This window comes from Pelophylax lessonae (genome assembly GCF_965119305.1).
Source record: "Pelophylax lessonae genome assembly, chromosome: 3".
NCBI classification, from domain to species: Eukaryota; Metazoa; Chordata; class Amphibia; order Anura; family Ranidae; genus Pelophylax; species Pelophylax lessonae.
In genome coordinates, this window is record NC_138770.1 from 187,445,108 (window position 1) to 187,453,796 (window position 8,689).

The 8,689-nt window shown below is 45.1% G+C and overlaps 1 protein-coding gene across 1 annotated transcript in view; it reads right to left on the bottom strand.

The window, feature by feature from the left end:
- The window catches only part of MRPS22 (mitochondrial ribosomal protein S22), a 57,634-nt gene that overhangs the window by 2,608 nt on the left and 46,337 nt on the right, over positions 1–8,689 (bottom strand). The gene's annotated exons all lie outside the window — the stretch shown is intronic.

Here is an 8,689-nt window from a genome sequence, read left to right on the forward strand (position 1 = left end):
GAATGTAAAAGAACTTGTAAGAAGTGCTTATGTTCAATGGACCTTATTTTTTCTCAGCTTTGTTATAAATTTTAAACATTGTTCTTAAATCTGCTAACAAGATCATATGGTACATAAAAACTGGATTTTTGACTTACCGTAAAATCTTTTTCTCTGAAGTTAATTGACAGACGCAGCTTCATATTATTCTTACCATTGGGTTAAGCTGCCCCCTACAGGAGTAGGACACTAGGCAGGAAAATTCTTTACCACGCCTATGAGGCATTCCCTGGGGGTATACCCACTCACTCTGCTATAGGCACTCAGTTTTGTTGCAAGCAGTGTCAGAAGAAAATAACCCAAACCCAGCTCATACAGAGGGGCGGGTGCTGCATCTGTCAATGAATTTCAGAGAAAAGGATTTTACATTATGTCAAAAATCCAGTTTTCTCTATCGTTCATTGACAGACGCAGCCCTTTTTCTTCTTACCATTGGGACGTCCCAAAGCAGTATCAACATGAGGGGTGGGAAAACAAGGTAGAAAAGAACGCAATTCCCAAAGTCTAAACTTAGCCAACCAGGTAACATGGAGCTCAACCAGGAACAACTGGAGCTCACCTAGAAACAAGAATGTGACAGTGTGTGCAATAAATATGTAAAATACATAGATAAATAAAGCGTGAGAAGTGTATTTGACTAATCAAAAAGTATTGTTAAATAGTTAATCCTGTAAATTGTTAGAAATATTATTAAATAAAAAATGTTGAATAAAAATGGAAGGCATATCAATCCTGTAAATTGTTCTAAACACTAATAGTCCAGCATGATGCACACACAGTTGGGTGGCACCCCACTGCATATCACCTGCACTTTCTTCTACAATACCTGGTAACGTAAAGATCCACAAGCTGCATGTTTCCCTTGGATAGGAACAACCACGATTACCTAGTATCCTGGTATTAGGACACGTCCTCAACTATAAAACCACAGGCAGAGAGACCATTTGGAGTCACTATTTTAGCTCACCCAGCCATGTACAAAAAGGACACTGAGCACCTATAGAATTATTATTTATAATATCCCAATATCCCTGATATATATACATTTTTTTTTTTTTTTTACCTTCATCAATTTTACCTTTTGGTATACCATTAGTTTTAGGCATAATCTATTTATGGCTCATACTCACTTATCACCTGGTACATCTTTTTTCACGAGCCACCATTTGATATCTAAATAACGAATTGGTAACCCAAAAGAAACTGCGAAAATGGTGATATTCGATAATAAATTATTAGTCAAATGTTGATTATATGTGAGGAATTGCTTCCATAGTGCAAGCTGCAATAAAAACGTGTATACGCATAAATAGTGAAAAAGGGTGAATATATTGCGCTTAAACACTTAAAACACAACCAAAAAAGTGCTTGTGTGCATAAACATATAAATAAATAAATAAATATATATATACTAGTGAATAAATATATATGAATAAATAGATAAATAAATATATATGTTGTGAAAAAGTCCTTAGTGAAATATATCAACAGTCCTTAAAGTGCCCAGTGCAATACGGATCTCTCAGCAATGACTGAAAATCACTTTAGCTTCAAGTGAGGGACCTCCACCATAGGGACTTTCTCCACCCAGTGCTCAGGGTAAATACTTCTTACCGAAGCTGGTGGACCCCTTAATTACAGGGGGTCTAAAACAGCATATAAGGTCCACAAATGCCTCCAAGCTATCCTTCAGGTCCCTTAATATGGCTCAGCTCGCACAAGGAACTCCAAGTATTTCCAGGGTGGTATGGGGAAAAAAGATAAGGAAACTCCGATAGTGTAGTATGTTCTAATATTGGGGTTTATTAATAGAAATGCACTTACTCAAACATCATATACAGAATGCCTTCATGGGGTAAATGCAGCATGGGTTCGGTGTACGGGATGCTCCTCTGTTCCTGCGTATCCCCTGATGACGTCAGCGCGTCTGACGAAACGTGCGTCGGGAACGTGAGACCGTGGAGTTCCGGGTTGGTGATACGCAGGAACAGAGGAGCGTCCCGTACACCGAACCCATGCTGCATTTACCCCATGAAGGCATTCTGTATATGATGTTTGAGTAAGTGCATTTCTATTAATAAACCCCAATATTAGAACATACTACACTATCGGAGTTTCCTTATCTTTTTTCCCCATACCACCCTGGAAATACTTGGAGTTCCTTGTGCGAGCTGAGCCATATTAAGGGACCTGAAGGATAGCTTGGAGGCATTTGTGGACCTTATATGCTGTTTTAGACCCCCTGTAATTAAGGGGTCCACCAGCTTCGGTAAGAAGTATTTACCCTGAGCACTGGGTGGAGAAAGTCCCTATGGTGGAGGTCCCTCACTTGAAGCTAAAGTGATTTTCAGTCATTGCTGAGAGATCCGTATTGCACTGGGCACTTTAAGGACTGTTGATATATTTCACTAAGGACTTTTTCACAACATATATATTTATTTATCTATTTATTCATATATATTTATTCACTAGTATATATATATTTATTTATTTATTTATATGTTTATGCACACAAGCACTTTTTTGGTTGTGTTTTAAGTGTTTAAGCGCAATATATTCACCCTTTTTCACCATTTGATATCATTTGCACTTTCGGAACAACTACTTTTGCCCTTTATTTGCATATTCATGGAATGTTTTCAGTGATTATTCAATTAATTTTATGTATGGTACATCTCACTACACAAGTGACTTTTTGATAGTATATATTTGCACCATTGTTTCAGCACCTTACCTTGCATATCCAGAATATATTGATTCTGTTGTTTTTCTGTATGTATTCACATCTATAATGAATTGCATCATGCCGGACTATTAGTGTTTATAACAATTTACAGGATTGATACGCTTTCTATTTTTTTTTCAACATTTTCCTTTTTTATTAATTTAATGATATTTCTAACAATTTACAGGATTAACTATTTAACAATACTTTTTGATTAGTCAAATACGCTTATCGCACTTTATTTATTTTACATATTTATTGCGCACACTGTCACATTGTGTATAGAGGTAGCGCAGCACTACATTATATCATTCCAGTTCCCCACTAAGTTTAAGGATAAACTTTCAGTGCTAGCTGCAGCCTCATCATCTGATTTTTTTTCTCTTTACGCACATCTCACCCATATCAGCCTGAGAGCCCCCTTCTTTCAAACAACATACACCCTCAGGTTCTCTTTTAAACGGCAGTCTGCAAAACCTTGCGGCAAAAAGACGCATCCGAGAATGCCTAGAATTTTATGAATGTGTGCACAGATGACCAAGTTCCTGCCTTGCAAACTTGCATTACTGACGCCTGATGATGAAAGAACCAAGAGGCACTCAACGCCCTAGTAGACTGTGCCTTCACAGGGAAAGGTGAAACCTGACCCTTTAGTGAATAAGCCTGTACCACCGTCTGGCTGATCCATCTGGATATGGTCGCAGCAGACGCAGCCAATCCTTTCCAAGGTCCTTCTGTGAGGACAAAAAGATTCTGATTTCCTGAAAGACTCAGTAGCCACCAGGTAAACCCCAATTTCCCGAACCACATCCAACAAATGCAAAGCAATTTCTTTAGGATGCTTGGGCTTAGAGCAAAGTGAAGGCAGCACAATGTCTTCATTCAAATGGAAATCCGAGACCACCTTAGGAAGAAACGGCTGACTAGGTCTAAGTACCACTTTAGCTCCGTAGACCACCAGATAAGGTGAACTGCAGGACAGCGCCGCCAATTCAGACACTTAGATGTAACAGCCACTAAAATGGCTACCTTCTGTGACAGTGTAAGCAGAGGAATCTCCCTGTTTTCAAAGGGAGGCTTCTGTAGAACTGACAGTACCAAGTTAAGATCCCACGGAGGTAACAGGGACCGTATCGGAGGAGTCATATGGAAAACTCCCTGGATAAAAAGGTGAGAATCAAAGAATGCGTAGCTAAAGGACATTGAAAAAAACACAGCCAAGGCCAACACCTGGCCTTTAATAGTACCCAAGGCCAACCGCTGCTCAACCCCTCTTTGGAGAAAGGCCAATATCCGAGCCACTGAAAATAAGCATGGATGCACCTTAATGGATTCACACCATGCGATGTACATTTTCCATGTAGGATGATAAATCTTCCTAGGAGGTAGATTTTCTAGCCTTCAACAGTGTAGGAATCATGGAGTCAGAAAGACCCCTTTCCTTCAATACCTGGCTTTCAACAGCCACGCCGTTAAAGCCAGCGACTGTAAAGCAGGATGGAAGATCGGCCCTTGAGACAGCAGATCTTCCCTGAGAGGAAGTCTCCAAGGAACATAGGTGACCAACCTTACCAGATCGACGTACCAAGACCCACGAGACTAGTCTGGAACCACCAGAATGACTAGAATCCCTTCCACCTCTATCCTGCGCAGAAGCCTAGAGGAAACGCATAGATCAGCCGATAGTGACCCCAAGGAGTAACCAGTGCGTCTGTGGCGTCGTCCAGAGGATCCCGAGACCTGGCTACAAACCTCTGTACCTTCTTGTTGAGCCGAGAGGCTAGCAGGTCCACATTGGGTATTCCCCACCGGACACACAGCAAGTGAAACACCTCCGGGTAAAGGGACCATTCCCCCTGAGCCAACACCTGACGACTCAGGTAATTCGCCTGCCAATTTTCCACACCGGGATATGCACGGTGGAGAAGGCTGGAACAAAGTTTTTCTGCCCATTTTAGGATCTCGGCCACCATCCTGGCCGCCAGGACACTTTTGGTGCCCCCTTTGACGATTGACTTAAGCTACGACCATGGCATTTTCTGATTAAATCCAAACTGGACATCCTTGCAGAAGATTTGTCCAGTGACTCAAGCAAAGCTTTATCGCTCTGGGTTCCAGAATACTGATTGGTAGTCTGGACTCTTCCAGAGTCCAGGTCCCCTGGGACACACATCTTTCCAAGCACTCCTCCCCAACCAGACAGGCTGGCATCCGTGGTTACCACACTCCAATACAGGGGAAGGAAGGACTTGCCGTGATGCAGAGCCAGGGAACGGAGCCACCACAGTAGAGCACTTCTTGTGTTTTGACTCAGCCGAATCAGAAGGTCCAAAGATTTTGTATCCTTGTTCCACCTGACAAGAATTTCTTTTTGGAGAGGTCTCGTGTGAAACTGAGCAAACGGAACCGCCTCGAAGGTAGACACCATCAGGCCCAGTGCTCGCATGCAAGTCCGCCGAGAGGACAGATTGCTGGATAACAGCAAGCGAATCGTCCCCTGCAAATTTTGCAGCTTTTCCAGAGGGAGAAACACCCTCGCTGAGGCTGAGTCCAGAGTCAGCCCCAGATAATCCAGTTTGGAAGATGGGACCAGAGCAGATTTCTTGAAATCGATGTTCCTACCGAACTCTTGCAGAGTCCGTACAATGATTAATAAGTCACCCAACAGGACTGAATGTGAGTCTGCTCTTAAGAGGAGATCGCCCAGGTACCCCAGTACTGCAATCCCCCCGCTCTCGCAGTAATATCAATACTGGAGCCAACACCTTGGTGAAGAACCTGGGAGCGGAGGCGAGACCAAAGGGTAATGCTATAAATTGATAATGCTCCTCTCCTAGAGCGAAGTGAAGAAAACGCTGGTGTCCAGCGTAAATAGGGATGTGCAGATAAGTCCTTCATAAAATCGATAGAGGCCAAAAAGTCCCCTTGGTGTAGGGACACCACCACCGTGCAAATGGACTCTATTCAAAACTTCTGTACCCGCACAAAGCGGTACGGAGCCTTGAGGTCCAAGATTAGAAGCACTTTGCCTTCTTTCCTGGGAACAGTGAACAGGTTTGAATAAAACCCCTGAAAGCGTTCCAGAGAGGGAACCAGCACAATCACCCTTTGTGACAGCAGATCTTGTACTGCCACTCATTGATCCCTTAACCGATCTGGAGGTCCATGGTTCCGGAAAGAAACGAAAACGTTCCACCACCCCAGTTACGGGTGAGGGCGCTCCTTCATGCAGAAGGGGACTTGTCTGCAGATCTGGAAGGGCCTGCTCTCGGCTTACCCGACCACGTCTTCTTGGAATCCCAAGACAATCTAAATGACTTAGATCCATTCTCCTGCGTGTCAGGGGCACTAAAGGGCCGCCTGTGTGCTGAAAAATAAGGGCTTTGTCTATAAGCCCTATGATAAGTTCATCCAACGAAAAACAAAATAGGTGGTCCCCTGCAAAGGGGAGATCTGACAGAGCCTTTTTTGAAGCCTGGTCCGCAGACCAGCTTTTTAGCCACATCGGCCAACTGTAAATCCTACTGCGGATACTCTAGCCGGAAGGGGGCAGCATCTAAAGATGCATCACATATAAATAATAAAGCTTGGACCATTTGGTCCGTTAGCTCTGCAAGGCCCGGAGGAAGCTGTTCTGCTTCCAAAACACTTTTTAGTACCTTTACCCATTTCGTTATGGTCTGGGACACCAGAGTGATAGCGAAGACTAGTCTAAGTATTGAGCCCGCTATCTCATGTAAGTGGCAGGACAGAGTCTCAATCCTTCTATCAACAGGGTCTTTAAAGATCAGAGACTCCTCCACCAAGACCACAGTAGATTTGTTCAGTCTGGAAAGTGGATAGTCCACCTTCAGTGTAACGGTCCATTTATTGACCACAGCGTTCGCAAAGGGGTAGCGCCTCTTGAAGTGCTTCGGTACCACTAACATGTTTAAGGCGCCCCCACTGTTCAGTGATAATTTTGTCAAAAAGTTCCGGACAAAGGAAAACGCTGCCCGACTTCGGGGATTTGCGTGGCCAAAAGACACCTGCATCTCTGACGTTGTAGAATCATCTGCCATTTTTAAAGTTTCCCGCACTGACACTAGAAGTGCCTCCACCAGCGCGTTTTCTTGCGCGGCTGCAGATGAGGATATTTCGTCCTCGCCTTCAGAGTGTAATGATGCACATCCCTCAGGGAGACTCGCGTCCGTGATGGTCAAATCAACCTCAGAATCTGAGGATACAGATGAGGCAGGCGAGGGCAGTGGGTGCTTTTTACTAGTCCTCTTTTTAAACAGGGTTTCCGAAACCGCCCTTAAGGCAGACAGGGGTTGCGACCAGGAGGTCCCAGCAATGCCAGAAAAAGGGATAAGTAGGCGATACCTGCTCCTGGGACTCCATGTTACTAGGGAACAGAGCAGTGTCACTTAAAGTCTACTGCAAAAAAAAAACAGCCCCACGCCACTGCACCAGCGGTAATACAAGTCCCAGCACACTAGGCTGCTATATAGCAGAGTGAAAGAGCGACCTACAGGGACCCCAATAGACTCACCACCACCCGATATTAGGGAGAGCAGAGCCGGTCTGAACTGATCAGAAAACGATCCTCCCAGAAAGAGGAACTACCTGGGTCAGCAGCAGAGGTAAGACCTTGCCACTCACCGCCTTACACCATTCTCGGTCTCCGCGAACATGGCCGCCAATACATTTCAATGGGGAGACCACAGCAAAATGGCTGCCAATGTATTTCAATGGGAAACTACTAAGAAATGGCTGCCGAGCCTGTACAGCTGATTTACAAGAAAATGACGGCACACTCAGCATGCCATGCGGTCTACAGGGTCCCGAGGGGTCCAACGATCTATCAGGCATAGGGGGACCCTGGCATGGACCCCTACCAGGATTACCTCCCCAACAGTGGATTGCGTGATCAGCAGCATCGGTGCGCACCCCCCCCTACGGCTGCTACAGCCCCTGCACCGTACCTGACAAAAGGTAGGAACCCACTATGAGAAGGATGGCCTGCGTGGGGTGCCTTGTATGCTCGATTAGGGGTGGTCCGTAGGGACCCCACAGATTTTTGATTGTAGCCCGAGGGTCAGATCAACCCCGGGAGGGCCCACGTCCACCCTGACTGCAAGAGATGTGGGGGGACACTACTCACCATACCAACGATATTCGGTTGGGTGCCACTCTGGACAGATCTCCTCTCCACCCGGGGTGGGGGGCTGTCGGCCAAGGGGTACGCTGTGACTCAGGCCAAACCAGGTTGCGTGCGTCCAGGGCGAGGCGTTTCACTCAAGAGCTAGCCCCCGTCCAGTGGGGCTATGTCGTGGCGAGGCCTAGCACAGATATGCGACCTGGACAGGCTTGCTGGCCAGACTGGGAGACCACAAGGATCTAGGTTATCCAGTCCGGCTGTTGATATAGTTCTCTCAGGAACATAACTAGCTAGAAAACAAAATTATAGACAAAGGTTCCCTTTTAAACAGAAAAAAAAAAAGTGCTAGGACCGAAATCCCAGCAGGAAACTAGGTCCTTACTCCTGACTAGGCAGAAAAAAAACTGAGTGCCTATAGCAGAGTGAGTGGGTGTATACCCCCAGGGACTGCCCCATAGATGCGGTAAAGATTTTTCCTGCCTAGTGTCCTACTCCTGTAGGGGGGGCAGCATAACCCAATGGTAAGAAGAATATGGAGCTGCGTCTGTCAACGAACGATAAATAGGATTTTTTACTCACTGTAAAATAATTTCTTGGAGCTTATTGGAGACACAAATTCAGATACTGTCAGGTTATCCTGACACCTACGGTAGGCTTTCCATCAAGCTTGCCTCTTTGTAGTAAGTAGTGCCAGGAACATTCTAATATGGGGAGTACAAAACGGTCATTCTCGCTGCTTGAAGGACACAGGAATTCATACTCTAAGGATATTCCAAAGCTGA